The sequence below is a fragment of the Crinia signifera genome, chromosome 2 (assembly GCF_055691185.1).
Source record: "Crinia signifera chromosome 2, ASM5569118v1, whole genome shotgun sequence".
NCBI classification, from domain to species: Eukaryota; Metazoa; Chordata; class Amphibia; order Anura; family Myobatrachidae; genus Crinia; species Crinia signifera.
The window spans coordinates 324,803,733-324,822,484 of NC_139218.1; positions in this window are offsets into that span (position 1 = coordinate 324,803,733).

Genomic DNA, 18,752 nt, shown 5'->3' on the forward strand with positions numbered 1-18,752 from the left:
AGAAACCGGCCACCCAATTGTCGTAAGACCGGTATGCCTCAGCCCCGATGCCACCTTTTTCTTTGGCTGCTTTAAATGCCTTTTTGGAATCCTCGGTCAGACTAAACACATCAACATAGTCACCCTTTTGGATCTTGACCCTACAGCTCTCGCACAACCCCCGCAGCACTGCCGTGTAGTCGCAGTGTACTACCCCCGGCTGGTTACGCCTTTTTCTCTCCCTGCGCGACAAACTGGCCTTATGCTTGCGCTTCCTACTTTGCGCCTGCCTCCCCGCCTCCTTCTTGGCGTATTTAGCGGCCCGCTTGCGCGCCTTGGTCGCACTACCCGCCTCGGAACCTCCTGCGGAGGATGAGGAAGAGGAGGAGGAGTGGCTGCTATGGGACCCCGCTGAAGAAGCAACATAAGACTCGCCATCAGTCCCTAAGGACCCCTCACCTGACGACTCTGGCGGCTCAGCCCAGGTGTCATCATCATCCGCGTCGTCATCCAGGTTGTCGGCATCGTCATCATCGCCCAGATTGTCAGCGAAATCCCCAATCTCGTTGTGTGAGGGGTATAGTGGCCCGGCCGGTAGCCTCCCCAAGCCTCGGGCCCTCCGTCTGCCTTGGTTTGCTGTAGAAACCCCCACCGCCGAGGCCCCCCTGCCTTCCATAACTGCAACTGCGTCCCCCATGTCCCTGAAGGCTTGCATGAACTGGGAGCACCCAGGAATAGGTTCCCTGTGAGAACTGGAGTCTCCTCTCATCGCCCCGCGCCCCCCCCTGTGGGCATGCTGTCAGCTAAGGGCGCAAGGGCCCCAGCAACTGAGGACAGGGCTGCTGATAAAATAGAAGGGTCAAAAGCTGGGGCTGTGGACCCAGAGCCGCGTCCGCGGCCCCTTCCTGTATGGCCTGAGCCCTCTAGGGCCCTCTGAGTGATATGTGTGGACCCATCCCTCCTGCGCCCACGCCCTCTGCCTCGTGGTGTTGGCTCTAGTCCCCTGGGCGGTGGATTCTCCTGCTCGCCCCTCACACGCTGAGCCCCCCTGCTGGCTGCTCTCCCCGCGTGCCTTCCGACACCGCTGGCAGCCAAATCCCTCCCTGTGTCACACTGTCCACGTGTGCGCCCTGAGCGGGAGGTACCAGCGGGCGGTGCGGCACTAGGTTCCCCCCGTCTGCCCGCTCCCCTGCCTCTCCCCCCCCGCGACTACTGGCCGGGGCGCCACTACCCTGCGCCCGGCCGAGTGAGCACGGCACTTCCGTCCCCCTCCCTCCCCGCCGCGTCATAACCCCGCGGCTACCAGCCGCCGCCCGCCGAGCAGGCCGCACAGGCTCCACGGGCGCGATGCCCGCGTCACCCGGTGTCTGCGGTCGGGAGCGGCGACCGGGCGCCGAGGCCATAACAGCGGGGGCAGGAGCTAGGGAGGCCGGGAAGCCATCGCTTTCACCCTCCAGCCGGAAACGGGCAGGCTGCCGGGCGGAACGCCGCGGGCGGGAGCCCGGTGAGCGAGACATCAGCGGTAAGCCTGTCTGCCTCCTGTATTCTTTACTAACCTGATCTACAGTACCTCCTTACTCTGACCCTGACACTTGCCTAACGCCAACAGCAGGAGCTCTCCGTGCACGTCCGCACGGCTGAATTTCAGCAGGAAGAAGAGGACTCCTCCTCCACTTCCTGCCCCTATAGTATAAAACAACCCCAGCCAAACCCACCCCCTCTATTGGATCCCCTAGTCACATGCTATTCAGTGTGACGAAGGTGGGGGATGTTTAACCCACTACATGCCTATGCAGGCATTACGTTATTCATCCAAAACTGATACTTAGCCTCTATGAGTAGGAGATCAGTGGCCAATCGAATAATAAAGGATAGATCAAATAATGATATCCAACATTACATATACATGCTTTGAATTTTAGCGTCACCACAATTCTCATTTCTCTTTTCTATATCCTTCTCTCTTCCGTATACCACAATGAATATCAATGATTGATGGTCATGACCCAGTGGTTTAAAAGTAAGATACTGTCAAATACAGCATTAGACATTGTGCAAGAATAATACTGAAACAATGCAATCAGGGAAAGTGGATCTAAGGAAGAACACTCCCACACCTGAACTCATGAATATTCATGAGAGGCATAGGCGAATCTAGGGGGTGGTCCGGGGGCTCGCCAATTCTGACCCCCACCCAGTTCAACGGCTGCCACTGAAGCTCGAGGTTGATCTCAGTCGAACCCAAATCGCTGGGCCATCAATCTGATACCAGGCTGGATCCATATGGGTTAATTGGTTCCAGGGATATTGAGGTTAAACCATTTTTTTTTTTATTATTTCTTAAATGTAATTTCATGACTGTTTATGTTCTTTGAGAGCAGATTTCTCTGGAATCAAACAGCCCAGTTTCACAGGACCAAAATCATTCGAAGCCAACTCAAAAGTTCTTCAATATGATACTGGTCTCATGTAAATGGGTCAGTTGGTTCCGAAGATATAGCTGTTTGGTTAAAGGGGGGTAGGGAGAGGGAAGTGGTTGTCTCTCCCCCTCACACCAGAAAATGCAGGGACTAGGCTGGTGTATAAGGGGTCAGCCTGGAAATGTCCGTGCATGATCCTGGGCAGTGTTCCCTCTAAGCTGTGCGCGTGTTCGCGCGCACACAAATCGCCAAGCATGCGCACAGACATTACAACAGAGCGCACAAAGCAGCAGTGGTCCCCTTTTTGCAGTTGTGGACTAAATGTATGTATGTTTCACCCAATAACTACATCATGTGCTGTGTTTTGAATGTTTAAATGTTTTGAATGTTTAATATCACGTTGTTTTCCAGTTATATATAGAAGTGACGCACAAAAATAAAAATTTCCTTCCAAAGTTGCACAGCCAAAATCTGTTGCCGCACACAGCCTTCGTAAAATTAAAGGGAACATTGATCCTGGGACCATATTCCCAGGTAAATCCCTGCAATTTCTGTTGTGAAAGGGGTATTATTTCAAATAGCCATAACCTGCAGTGCTCTGAATACAGCCGGGCAGCCCCCTGCTCTCTGCCCAGCTGTCAATGACTGTCACCCCTGCAGCTTCCGGTCCAATTATTCTCCCCGCTTTCACCTCAGCCCGCCCTCCCTTTAATCATCATCAACAACAGCGCGCACAATATTTCAAATGTCCACTCGGCTAGAGGGGACACCAGGAGGGGAGTGGGAGCGTGCTCTGCGCTGCACTCTGCTTCTCTCCCCATAGAAGCAGCTGCACCGCTCTCCATCTCTCCCTGCAGCAGCAGCGAAGGCTCATATAATTTACAGTAAGTGGCACTTTTGGGGGCATTGCTTAAGGGACGCTACAAGTGGCGGTATGTGGGGGCATTACACATAATGTGTTGCTTAATGTGTAATGGGTACTATGGTGTGTGGCATCATGTGTAATGGGTACTATGGTGTGCGGCATCATGTGTAATGGGAACCATGGTGCCATCAAGCAAGAACCCCCTAGCAATGAGCACGTAGTTAAGCAGCACTTATGTGGCAAATATGTAATGGGCATTATGGTTTGTTATATAGTATGTAATGGGCATCATGATGTGTGGCACAATGTGTAATGGGCATTATGGTGTGTGGCCTTATGTGTAATTGGCATTACGGCGTGTGGCTTTATGTGTAATGGGTATTACGGAGTTTGCTAAAATGTGTAATGGGCATTACTGTTTATGGTTTAAAGTGTAATACCACACCCCTTTTTTATGATGCCACGCCTCCTCCCCATGAGGCCACGCCCCCTTTTTTGCCGTGCGGCTGTGCCGCGCAAAGATCCCCCTGCTGTTGTGTCTAGATCTGGGGCCTCCATTACCATAATTCTAGATTCGCCTATGATAAGAGGGTAGGTACTTAAAGGACTAATAAAATGTGAAATGTTATTTTGATCTGTGATTAAGTGTGCCCATTATTGGCCAAACAGAGTGACTACTGGACAGGAGTCGTGGGGTCAGACACTGACCACGATCTCCTTCAGTCCCGCTGTATATCAGCCAGCCAGTACGGAGTCCGGCGTCGCATTCATTCTCTGTGCTGCAGTAATACAATACGGTGAGTGGAAAAACACTGGCAGGGGAGAATCCCCCAGACTCCAGCGCCTGTCTAACACGCCAGCATACCTACAGGCCTCTCCCACTACTATCCACGGGCAGCAGCTAAAAACTATACCCGGGAGCAAACCTCAGTGGACAGCGTTAGACCTATATGAAAATACATGCTAGTTCAGATATTATGGTCAGGCTCCCCTGCATGTTTATATTAGCAGTACTAGTTGCTACAATATAACAGACATATAACCGGTGCTTGTAACGTCATATGAAATAAAGACATTAAGTTAAGTTACAAAATAAGTTACAAAATAAACCAGTCCACCTATGTGAATGATTGAAAGTGGATACACATTGGGACATATATGTTAAGACGCACTAATCCAATCTACATAAAATTAATCATATGGGGACCCACACAGTAGGGACACACCGAGTACATTATTATAAAGAATTGTGAAAAGTGCATTTATAAAGTTATTTTCTGGCCAGCAAATTGATTAACGGGAAGTAGTCGTGGTGTTAGAGTTGGACCACGATCTCCCTCAATCCCGGTCCTGATAGCCCACCGGTCCAGAATCTACTGTATATATAGCTGGTGCCCGTTAATTGTACATCAGTGCTAGGGTTTTGTTGGAATTAGATTTGCAGTGTCACAATTTTGACTGCGACCCCCAACTGTATACAGATATCCACCAGCAACAAGAGGCCACTAGATTGATTCACTAATAGTATTGACAGTGAATGGGACACAATCTACAAAATGCACTAATTCAATTCAGTCTATATCAGCATCAATATCGAAGGATATTGGGGTTTACTAAGTAAGGATTTATTTCCTTTTTTATATCCTCATAAATATAATATCCATACATTTACCCATGTATGTTATGTGTTTTTATATGTCGCCATTTTAGATATAAAGAATAAAAGTTACTAATTTTTTCCCTCCCGAGTGCGCCACACCCATGACAGTCTTTTTCTTTCCTTAAAAACGTATATCTATTCACTGTCTTAGTGGCAGCACACCCCAGCACAATAATTGAAACAAAAATAAAGGGGTAACTTTCTCTATACAACCATTTTTCTACCTGTGCGATTGGCAAAAACTTTGTTTTGTGCATTTAGGTCGACATGTGTCTAGGTCGACACGAGTCTAGGTCAACATGGGGTAGGTCGACAGGGTCATTAGGTCGACATGGATTAGGTCGACAGTCATAAGGTCGACATGGGGTTTTTCACTGTTTTTTGAGCTGACATGTGCAGACAGGCAGTATTCCATGCCCTACCATCCACTAGGGCATGGTGGCAGAATAAAATAGTGTGCAGCGAGGTAACGACCCCGAAGCATGGCGAGCGCAGTGAGCCATGCGAGGGGACACGGTGCACTTTAAACTGTGTCCATGTCGACTGTCAAATACCTGTGTCCATGTCAACTGTCAAAAACAGTGAAAAACCCCATGTTGACCTTTTTTACTGTCAACCTAACCCATATCGACCTAATGACCCTGTCGACCTATACTCATGTAGACCTTCTTGCATGTCAACCTAAATGCATGTTGACCTAATGGTGTCGACCCAATGACTGTCTAACAACTTGCTGGTGACCAACAGATCCACACCCCTTCTAGGTGCCACGTTCACAATCTCTTTTCACAATCTCTCCATATATGGAAGTAGACACGCCCCTTTGGGTGGAGCATGACACACCCCCTCAATGGGGAGCCATGTAACATTCTACTAATAACTATAATCTCACTGAAACTACAAAAGTAGAAAAGTATGGTGTTTGATTTAATTCCTTCCATTTCTTGTACTTTGCATATTCTTGCTTTAAATTTAAACACAATAAAAAAACATAACCTGTAATATACAATAACACAATAAGTGAAAATAAAAAACAAATTCCATATTTAAAAGTTAATAGAAAGAGTCAAGGCCCTCATACACTAGTGAGATTTGGTCCGATTTGACCCAATTCTGACGGGCTGATAAATCAGACCAAATCTCTTGCATATGATATACCGTCCGTGTGCATCGGATCAAGTCGGGAGGTCGGACGTGCTGCACATAACATTTGATAAATGTTATGTGCAGCCCGTGCTAGGCGGGGCGACACAGAGCGCTGAGGGATTATAGAGGTGGCGGTCAGGGAACGCACAGAGGTGGTGGCCGGGGGACGCTGCGAGAAGCCGAGGGGACCAGACAGATGAATGAGTGGCTTCCTATTCATTTGTATGGTTTCTTATGTACAGCAGCTCACGGCTCCTGGCTCCCCTGACGCCTATTTGAGTTTCCTCTACACGGCTTCTGGATCGACCCCGCTGCATCTTTTGCAGCCCGGCTCTCGCCATGCCACCCCCCGTTCCCTCCGCCTGCAGCTCCCCGGGAATTTTCATGTGATAAATCACATACGATTTATCACATGTAAAAAATGCCACATCAAGTGCCTGCGAAGCTGCCAGGGAAATTAGGTCCGACCTATCCTTTGGACAAGACGGCCTAATGTATGGGGCATTAAGACAAGGTCTAATGAATAGCCATAAAAAGAGTTATCTTATCATTTAGTTAATTACCACCAGCTAAAGCATGCTACATAAAAGGTACCATATCACTTATTGTACAATCTCATCACCAGGGACCTTGGTCTATTAGTTATAGTTTCTCTTTTCATGGACATATTTCACATTGTTTATTATTATACACAGTATATGTGGAATAGCTCACACAATTTAACACTTTGAGTACCAAGTGAATTTGTCAGAATAGGTGGCAAAATTCATCATAATGACCTGTCATGTTTACCTTATATAAGAAATATAATCTTTTTTTACATTTTTTTAAGTTGAAATTATATAACAAATGTGAGCGACGCTGGCATTTTTAGTGGATATTTCGAGTTGTGGGCCCAGGTGCAAAAAAATATAGTTTGGGCCCCTCTACTCACCAACCAATGGTGGTTCCGCCTCTGATTGATAAGCAATCAATTTTCAGTTTGATAGTGCGCACATATTGGATTCACGACTATTACACTAGAGAGCGCTGTTTCTCATTATTTTATAATATAAAAATGGAAGAGTACAAAAGGTTTCTCAGGGTAGGTGCGCACAATAAACCAGATGCAGCTTAGTACAACATATAAAGTGAAATCCCACTTCCACTTAAACAATAGACAAGAATAACCAAAATATGGTCCCAAGCGCCACTGGTGTTTACAATATACAATGCACCCAATGTGGATGTAGATAAATAATACAGTCACCACAGAGGGGAATCCAATCAATAGGTCAATGTCCGCTCCATATGTTCTGAATAGACATATAAAAAAGAACAAATAGTGCAATATGTTTCAAACATATAACATTTAATAATGATGTGCACTTACAAAAGTAGACCGGGTTTAAAAGCAATATACTGAGCTCCCAGGCAAAACAGCAGTCAAATGTATCCCAGATGGAATTAAGGCAGCAATTAGGAATTAGTGGCCTGCCTGTGACCTGCCTGACCTTTGATAAAGCTGCAGTTGGCAGTGAAACGCGTCAGGTGGACTGCCTGTTCTTCACCTCCAGAATCTCAAGTGTTGACCTTCTCACCCTGTTTGGACCCACTTGTTCCAGGTGTATTATCTCCCTTGGTTCCACTTTGCTCCCCCCCCCCAGGAATCCCTTTCCACATTGTGTCTGGTGGATACTGCTCCTCTCAAATACCCAGCGGCATAATTCCAGCTTGCCATATAATGGAGGACACTGTTAAGTGAGCAGACACCATCACTCCACTTGCTTCTGGAAAATTTTGGTTGGTATTTTTACATTATAATATTAGGTATTTTTTAATAATGATATTGTGCATCATTTATTTATGTATTAATTTATTTATTAACAATTTCTTATATAGCACATACATATTCCGCAGCGCTTGATTGCTTGATGCTTTGAGTGCCACCTTCTATGTTTCTATGTCAGGGTTGCCAACCCTCCCGGAATGGCCGGGAGCATCCCGAAAATCGGGTCCCCCTCCCGGCCCCCCGGAAAGGGGGCAACCCTCCCGGATTGCGGCTGTCCCCTCCCCCCCTCATGTACCTGGTGGTGGCGGAGGCTTTAAATTGCCGCAATTCGCGGCATTTCGGCGAAAGGGGGCGGGTCTAAATATGCAAATCGCGCATATTTACTGGGGGCAGGGACTGATGATGTCTCCATCAGGCCCCTCCCCCAGAAGTGATGCTGACAGTCTCCTCTCCGGGGTTCTCCAGGAGAGGAGATTGTAAAAGTCAGCAACCCTGTTCTATGTCTTGAACTCTGTGGAGTGAGTACCTAGGTGGGCCCAAGTGTGAGCTGTGGATCTTGGAGTGTTGCTTTGTATATATATGTCCCTAGGTGGCACTCCGGACAAAAACAAATCACATCAAAGCGTAGCTTTGCAACGTTTCAGCACATTATTTTCTAGCCATATACAAACATAAACATGCACTTAACAACATTAAATAGCATCCACCAAGCATGCTGGTTCCTGTTTTCTGGTCTGGGCACCAGGAAATGGCAACGGCAAGATGTTACCATGAAAACCATAGTGAAAGAACTGGGCCAAACAATACTAATGAAAAACAAGTCTGCACAGTAGAAAGCAAGTAATAACAAAGTAGCAAAACGTGCATACACTACCATTAAATATGGATACACTAACACAATGTTCAAAAAATGAGTAGTTGCCTACCTTCCTGCATTCTGCAGGAGACTGCCTGTAATAGCAGCAATCTCCCTCTCTCCTTCATTAGTCTGCCAATCTCCCTCATGTCACCTAGCCCACATTATACTGTTACATTTTTTGGGAAAAAAGGAATGAGAGATAGATACATTTATATTGAATCATCAGCACCATTACCCAGCACTTTACCAAGTATAGTATATCTTACTAACTGCTTTGTGGCTCATCTATATATGGATATAAGTTATTTAAAAAGATTCCACTTAGATATAGCAGTACAAACTAATGCGTCTAGTTGTGTCATTCACAATCTCTTTTCACAATATCTACATATATGGAACTAGACACGCACTTTGGGTGGAGCATGACACGCCCCCTCAATGGGGCGCTGTGGAAAATTCTATTACCAACTATAATCTCCCAGAAACTTGTTTTCAAAAGTAGGAAAGTATGAGTAGGCCTAATGTATCAAAAACACACATACAAGTGGCACAATAGTATAATAAACAATATAAAGCAACAGTTTATAATAATGTAAAAAATATATCAATCCTGCATGTGACATGTAAAGAATCATGCTGTGAATCGCAGTGGCAGTTTTTACCCCCCCCCCCCCAGGTAAAATGCACCACTGTAGTGAAGCCAGATGCAATCCGTGATCTCTGGCTTCACTGTGATTGGCGGTGACTTCTTATTGGAAGTCCGACCTGCCAGTCACCAAGGCAGTGCCATTGGGAGGTGTTCCCTTTCTCAGGGACACCTTTCTGCGGGCTGCCGAGCACAATCCATGATTATGCATGCAAAGTACCTACATTGGTACTGCACAAGCGCTGGTCCCGGTGCCTGTCATTTGTATTATACAGGTGCCGGGACCATGATTCCCTTCTATGGGCTGTTGCTGAAGCAGCCCATAGAAGCTGGCCACATGCACAGTAAAGAGGTTTGTACTGCACGTGCGCCAGTCCCAGTGCCTGTCATTATAGCACAGGTGCCGGGAACTCGCATTTTATGGGGACTGGGAGGAGAGGCAGCGGCAACAGGGGGGGGTGCCTGCATCGTGGTACTACCGCGGCAGCTGCGGCCAAGAAGGTAGGAGCCGCCACTGATGAATTGTAATATGTTTCTTTACATGTCACCTGCAGCATTGATATATATATATATATATATATATATATATATATATATTTATTGGCACTGGCTCCTGGGAACCCTGTGATTCCTGGTTTAAGCTGCATTTAGAAGCCGCATGAATTGTGAACAGATCCTTTACTGAACACACCTTTGTCTATGAACTAGTCCCACTTTCAGCTTTAGCGACCTATTTTTGAAGCTGCATATTTATTCACTACCATGAACAGAGGGACACCGTATTGAACATCACCTTTACCTGTGTGAAAATTATCCATCTAATTCTGGTCTCAGTGACCACGCTCATTCTAATTGGCTGGTTTAATCCACCATTGAAGAACGTTGCCAAATTGTGTAAGAAATTTACCTGAGAGATCTCTGTCCACCCTAATTGGTAGCCCTATCAAACGATCAGAAGATTAAAACTCCGCTCATACTGTACACAGGAAATTTCTCCTGCCTTGGATTGGTTCATCGCCCCTGATGAAGTCCTAAGGGACGAAACGCGTCGGGCCGCGGATCTACATTATATGTGGCACAAGTGAAATAATCTAAAACAGTGAAAATGAAAATGCATTGCTGGACAAACCACCAATAAATGTTTACTTGCTTTAATCCATTTGATTGATTTACTATATGTAAAGCACCCCTATTCTTTTTCTTCTATATATATATATATATATATATATATATATATATATATATATTTATTATAAACTGATGCTTTATACTGTTTACATTGTTGAGATCAGGGCTCTGCGGAGGCCTGATGCAGCCCCACACTTGAAGGAAGCTCCACAATGCTTCATTGTTGCCTTCAGATACTCATTATTCTACCACCCTCAAGCCCTTCTGCGAACAAACTGCCTTCTGTTGCAGCCATAAATTTCACATTTTAACTCATAAGTCCAGAGCACTGGCTGCCAATTTCTGCACCCCTCTGTTTTTGTCCATAATTGAGTTGCTTGGACTACTTTTGGCCACACTTCCCTGAACAGTAGGTGGGTATACCCACTGGTTTCTGGAAGTTTTGAGTTGATGGCACTGCCAGGCATCTTGTGATTTCAAAGAGAAGTGAGCATGATGTGTCTTTTATCTGATGTACTCAGAGCCGGCCCTAGCCTAAATGATGCCCTAGGCAAGATTTTGGCTGGTGCCCCCTAGCACCGCCACTAGTTCCGCCTCTGACCCTGCTCCCCTTTCCCAGCACCATCAACCCTCATCATAGCAGTCATCATTTTGGTGCTCCTACCCGCAATATTTTAAATAGAAACAGTGCACACATTCGGTGCGCGGCCCAAACAGAGGTGTGTTCTTGCTGGGAAGGGGCATAGCCACACAATAGTACCCCCAATTCAAATTATGCCACACAGTAGTGCAACTTTATTCACATTATATCATGCGATGGTGTCCCTTATTCACATTACATCACACAGTAGTACCGCCTTACTTTATATACATTACTCCTCACATTATACCCTTAGAAAAAGAATCCTGAGAAAATATTGTATTTTAAGCACCTCCATGGCCACACTGCAACCCAGCACAAAGCAGTGTGTGCTGGGCAGAGGAGAAGAGCTGCAGCTGCTGCTGTCACTTAAGGGGAGGGGAACCGGGGCCCCCACTGGGCCCTTCCATCAGACTTTGGCCTGGGTAATTTGTACCCCCTACCCCTTTCTCTCGGCACCCCTGATAATACCACACAGTAATGCCCCTTACACATGACACACATTATTAATGTCCTTATAACCATAATGCCCCTTACACATTATTTATTAATGCCCTTCATACACATAATGATACACATAATGCCCCTTACACATATGTTGCACATTATTAATGCCCTTATACACATGACACACATAATGCCCATTACACATATGTTGCACATTATTAATGCCCTTATACACATGACACACATAATGCCTGTTACACATATGTCGCACATTATTAATGCATTTATATATGACACACATAATGCCTGTACACATATGCAGAACACTATTGCACAACCAACCCACCCCTGTCGTTAACAGTGTGACCTCTGCCTCTGCTTGGATACAGATTTTTCCTCGTACATCTTGACTTAATAATCCATGCAGCACCTGGCCAGTTCTGCTAACGTTGGGTGCCTTTTTTGCTGAAAATTCGTCTTATTTGCATTGTTATGACCAGCACACACAAGGAGCTTCCAATGATTAAAATTATATGTGGTATGCCTACATTCTGTGTGCGACTGTGGCTGTACCTGCATACGGAATGCTATGTTACAGTGATTTCCATGAATACACTATTTCATATGCAGATACAGCCTCACTCACACACAGAATATAGGCATGCGGCATATCATTTTAATCAGCAGAAGCTGCTGGCGCCCCTAGGCATTCCAAATGCCCTAGGCAATTGCCTAGTTTGCCTATGCCTAAGGCCGGCTCTGGATGTACTGTACTATGTTTTCTTGGCTGACCACTGCTTCTACAGTCTTCAACATTGCTTATATAGTTGTGCTTCTTAATAAGAGCTTTAAGAGCACATCTTGAAACCCTAGTCTGCTATGAAGTCATTGCCTTGGAGAGACCTTGCTAATGCAGTATTTGTTGTTGTTGTTGTTGCTGTGCAGTATTTGTATTTGTTGTTGCTGTGCTCAGTCTTGCTGTGGTGTATGTCCTGTGACATGGAACTGTCTTTCACAATCTCACCTTTGTAGCAGAGTTTGGCGGCTCATTATCCAGTTTTAGTCTCCTATAGCACTGTTTCTGTTGATTACTGTTTTAACTTACATATGAAAATGATGACCAGTATCACTTGTTTGGTATTATTGGTTAATCATACACCTAATATCTCGATTTTACTTTTGCAATGACATTAACATAATTTATATTTATTTATTAAATGACTGAGCTGCAGATATATGAAAAATACCTGTGGAGGCATATAAAGATTTCATAAAATAATGAAGCAACCGCAATAATAAATAGTGTCTCTGTAGTAAACAGAGCTTACATGGAAATTCCAACACTAAATTAGACACAATGAGCATCTTAACTATATATTAAATATTTATATATATATATATATATATATATATATATATATATATACAGTATATATATATATTTGTAGAGGGCGGGCTGGCACTCCAGCAATGGGGGGCAAATACCTGGGTGCCTTCTGGAAACAAATTGTAGACGAACAAGAAACAGGCAGCGGCACTCCACTTCTTCACTTGTACCTTGACAAAGGGGTGATTCGATACCCCAAAGCGTTAGTTCCTGACCTTTTGAAATACACTGCTTGAAAAATCCTTGGAGTGCCGCTGCCTGTTTCTTGTTCGTATATATATATATATAGACACAACGCTGATATGCGTTAACAGCTCGTGGTGCAGCGTTCTGGACACTCTATGGTGTCTTTTACTACTTGATGTATTATCTGATATGGCTGTCTTACAAGTCTTGAAAAAGGCCCTAATTCGGGTCGAAACGTTGACCATATGTGATGGCAGCGTAAATAAAAGGAAATGAAATAAAAAGAATCGCTTTTAACTCCAGTCTGGCGAGTGTCCTCCTTCTGTACCCACAATTATATCAAATACTTCCTCCATGGAAGCTTATTTTTGAGTGTGCACCCCAGCATTTATGAACTTTAATAGTGAGTGTCGTCCCATTCCTTGGATATATATATATATATGGTACTTGTTTCCTATCTGGGCGCCCGCTAAGTTAATTGCGCACCATGCTATTCTCCGTAGAGAAATCTGATCGCATCGCATCGTACACATACACGATATTGAACGATGCGATGCGATCCGATTCGATTTCCCATAGGAAACAATGTTAAATGGCTCAATTTAGCCAAATTATCATAGGAACAATAGTAAATGGGCCAAAAACACCCCTGAACATTGAAATGTCCCCCCAAAAGTAGTTGACGCCACCCCGCCATCAACGTGAACCCGAAGCGTGGCGAGCGCAGCGAGCCCGCGTGGGGCGGCGGTACGCGTCCTCCGACCTTTTCATGCCCTACTATCCACTAGGGCGTGGAGTGAGAATAGAATAGTGTGGCGAGCGCAGCGAGCCACCGAGCCCGAAGCGTGGCGAGCGCAGCAAGCCCCGCGAGGGGACGCGGATACCTTCACAGGTAAACGCGTCCCTTTGCGGGCTTCCCAGGTGTCCGCGTCGCCATGGACACCTGGGAAGCCCGCGAGGGGACGCGTATAACTGTGAAGGTATCCGCGTCCCCTCGCGGGGCTCGCTGCGCTCGCCACGCTTCGGGCGCGGTGGCTCGCTGCGCTCGCCACACTATTCTATTCTCACTCCACGCCCTAGTGGATAGTAGGGCATGAAAAGGTCGGAGGACGCGTACCGCCGCCCCTCGCGGGCTCGCTGCGCTCGCCACGCTTCGGGTTCACGTTGATGGCGGGGTGGCGTCAACTACTTTTGGGGGGACATTTCAATGTTCAGGGGTGTTTTTGGCCCATTTACTATTGTTCCTATGATAATTTGGCTAAATTGAGCCATTTCACATTGTTTCCTATGGGAAATCGAATCGGATCGCATCGCATCGTTCAATATCGTGTATGTGTACGATGCGATGCGATCCGATTTCATTACGGTGCCGTACGTAGAAAACCTGGGCGCCCAGATAGGAAACAAGTACCATATATATATATATATATATATATATATATACAGTATATATATTTATATATATTTATATATTTCTTGTCCGGCACTCATTTCTGCAGACTGTTGAATGTATATGTTGCCGGGTTGCTCTCCTTATCAATTAGATAGACAACAGTGCTGTAATTTATTTTGTCATATCAATCTTTCAAGGCCACTAGGACCTTTTCATCAGGATAACAAACAAAGTTTTGTTTGTAATCCTGATGAAAAGGTGCTAGTGACCTTGAACCATTGATATGACACGATAAAAACAGCACTTTGCACTTTGGTAGACCTTGGAGTGCTGCCTGGTTTCTTTCATGAGAAAACACCGCTGTCTATATACTGCATATATATATATATATATATATATATATATATATATATATATATATATATATATATATATATATGTTGTGACAAGGAATCACATACTCTGGATAAAATGAAGTCTTAGGGCCAGATTCTCTAAGCTTCAAAAGTGATAAAATAGAGAGTGATAAACAGCCATCCAATCAGCTCCTGTCTGACATTTTTCAAACACAGTCTGTGACATGGCAGGTAGGAGCTGATTGGCTGGCGGTTTATCACTCTCCATTTGATCACTTTTGAAGCTTAGAGAATCTGGCCCTTGGTCTTTATTTTGTAGCAGGTACACAACATACCAGGTAAGCAGCATAGGCAAGGATGGTTACAAAATTGCAGCATACAGGTGTCACAGCATAGTACACACTCCTCATTATGTTCCAGTGGTCCCTACCATAGCCCACATCCTCTGCCTATGACCTGGGTGCCTATTCCACCACCAGGATCACTGACCCTCTGCCCTGGAAACATTTATATCAGGAAAGCACAGTGCTGCTAATCATCCCAAACCTCTATCTTTGGTACTGTAGGTGTGATTCCCAGTCATAGCTAAAAATAACACAGTTGTCTAACTATGCAGCTGCATAGTTCCTGTGGGGTCACAGCAACTTATTCATAGATATTTGGAAGGTTGTTGGGGCTCCATGTAAACCTAATGGCAGCATTTTGTACTGAAATATGTTAGAATGCAGCGCCCGGCGTCTGTCTCCATACACTGGTTTGGTGTGCAGCCTAACAGACTGCCTTGTCCCCTTCTGGCCACTGTAGTTAGACGTCACCCTGAGTGACAGCTCGCTTAAGCGTATAGCAGGGCAGAGACCCCTGACCCTGCTGGCAGCGTTTCCTTTCCTGTAAGGAAGTCCCCGCGTGATAGTGGGTGCCTCAGAGCGTGTGTGACATCCTCCATGCTGTTTGTAGCTCCACGTGCACCGGAGCGCACAAGACAGAGCCCCGCTGTAATCCCGTTACAAGCGTGACCTTTGCACAGGGACATCCATCATCATTGGCAGCAGCGACGACTGGGAGAGATACCGCAGCGTAAACCAGTTAATTGCCATCAGCCCTGCACAAGCTAAACGCTACAGCTAAGTAACACCAGAAACTGTGATTCCTATGCAATCAGTTGTATACTGCCTGAAGTTAACTACCAAAGTACTGTTATACTTTGCAAGCCTGTCACTTGAATAAACCTCAAGTTTGTTATATCTTCTAAGTGTGTCGTCTAACAACCACACTGCACGTATTTATAGACACTCTGCCAATAGGTTATGGGCCCAGCACGTCACGTGCGCGAAGATTAACCCCCTAAAGACCAAGTGCTAGCGCAGTACATAAAAGAACACAAAGGAATTATTTCTAAAATTGTCATTTGTGGAAGAGTTAACGAGAATGCACAGTACAGGGCATAGCATGAACTTTCCAAAACTCAAAGGCTCAGAGAATTATACTACATGGAAGTTCGCTATGGAAATGCAGCTTAAAAGGGAGAAGCTATGGAAAGTCACAATAGCCCCAGGAGATAGTCCAAACCCAGAAGAGGTAGACAAGGCTATTGGCACAATAGGCCTGGCTGTGGAGCAGCATGTTTATTCTACTATCTGTGGGAAGGAGTCCGCTAAGGACATGTGGACAACTCTACAAGGTGCTTATGAAAATAAAGGCTTAATGAGAAGAATAAGTCTGAGACGCACACTGTATGGAACAAAGTTGAATGCATGCCAGGACATGAACGATTACATTGATAAGATACTATCGATAGCTCAGCAATTGGCATGTGTAGGAGCAAAAGTGGATGAGGAAGAAGTGGCGATGGTAATGCTGCAGAACTTGACAGAAGAATTTGACTTCCTAGTTGTCGCACTAGAGTCAAATGAAACTAAGCTTACAACTGAAGTTGTGAGAGCCAAGCTACTACAGTTCCAAGAGAGAATCCACAAGGATGCCATAGCTGAGGGTTCTGCCTTAGTAGCAAAGGGTGCAAAACCCAAGAAATGCACATTCAAATGTTATGTGTGCCACAAAGTAGGGCACAAGGCTTCAGAATGCAGGATGAAGAACACTAGTGGCATGCACAAGCGGCATGACAAGAAGAACGAGTCAGCACTGAATGTAACAGACAGGCCAAGGAGGGATCTCTGGTACATGGACTCGGGAGCCTCTAGACACTTCAGCTGCAACAAGGAGTGGTTCAATTCTTTAACACAGTGTACACCCACAACAGTTACCGGGATTGGTGAAAAGGTCCTTACTGCATCAAATGTTGGGACAATCACAGTGAGACTAAGAATTGAGGGACAGACAGTAGTCACAGATATCCAAGACGTCCTGTATGTACCAGAATTGGGAAGTAACCTCATCGCTATCAGCGTACTCGAGGCAAAAGGCTACAGAGTCCAGTTTGCAAAGGGCAGGTGTATGGTGCATAATGAAAAAGGGACTGTAATTGCTTCAGCAACCCGATGCAACCAACTATACGTCCTAGACACAGATGAATGTGTAGCTTTGGCAGCCTCTGCTGAAAATGAGTCGATGGAACTCTGGTACAGGCGTTTGGGACACTTAGGATATGATAATGTCCAGAAATTAGCTGATGGGATGGCAACAGGAATCACAGTGAAAGACACCGGAAGACCTGTGTGCGAGAGTTGCATAAAAGGCAAGCAGACCCGCAACCCATTTCCCAAGTCAGCAGGCAGAGCAGAATCACAATTAGCTCTGGTGCACACAGATGTGTGCGGACCAATGGAAGAGGAGTCAACCAGTGGTTACAAGTACTTCATGACTCTCATTGATGACGCCACAAGAATGACACACGTATACTTCATAAGGAAGAAAAGTGAGGTGGTCAAGAAAATTGTGGAGTACAAGAACCTAGTGGAAACTCAGACGGGCCTAAAGCTAAAGGTCCTGAGATCCGACAATGGGGGAGAGTACGAAAATGAAGAGTTAACCGACTTTCTAAAAAGGCATGGCATAAAGCATCAGCTGACGATGGCCTATACGCCTGAACAGAATGGCGTAAGTGAAAGGGCGAACCGAACAATCGTTGAAAGAGCACGACCGATGGTGAACGATGCTGGCCTGGAGAAGAGTTTTTGGGCAGAAGCTGTATCTACTGCAGTATACCTGAAAAACAGAACACCCACAGTGGCCGTGAAGGGAAAAACCCCCTTAGAGGCCTGGTCTGGGAAGAAGCCAGACATCAGTCATCTCCGTGTCTTTGGGAGCAGAGCTTATGCGCATATACCAAAGGAGAAAAGAAAGAAACTTGACCCGAAATCAAGACAGTGCATATTGCTAGGCTATTGTGAGGAGAGTAAAGGGTACAGGCTCTGGGATGCAGAGAACAGACGTCTTCTAAAATCAAGAGATGTGATATTTCAAGAAACAGCATCACCCACAAAAGTCAAAGAGCAAGAAAAGCAAGCACTAGTAGAGGTGTGTGAAATAGAAAGCATACCTGAAACAGAAAATACTGAAGAGGGAAGCGAACCAACGAACAGAGCTTCCGTAAGAAGGAACAAGGGCATACCAGCCAGAAGATATGAGGAAGAATATGCGAATATTGCCTTCAGTGAACCTCAGAGTATTCGAGAAGCGAAAGCGTGCAGTGATTGGGCGAAATGGAAATCTGCAATAGATACAGAGCTATCAGCACTGAAAGAGAACGATACTTGGACCATAGTAGATAGGCCAAGCAACCGCAAGACAGTCAAGAACAAGTGGGTCTTCTGCAAGAAGTTAAATTCAGACGGAGAAGTTGCCCGTTACAAAGCCCGTCTTGTTGCTAAGGGATACACACAGAGATCCGGAATTGACTATGGGGAGATATA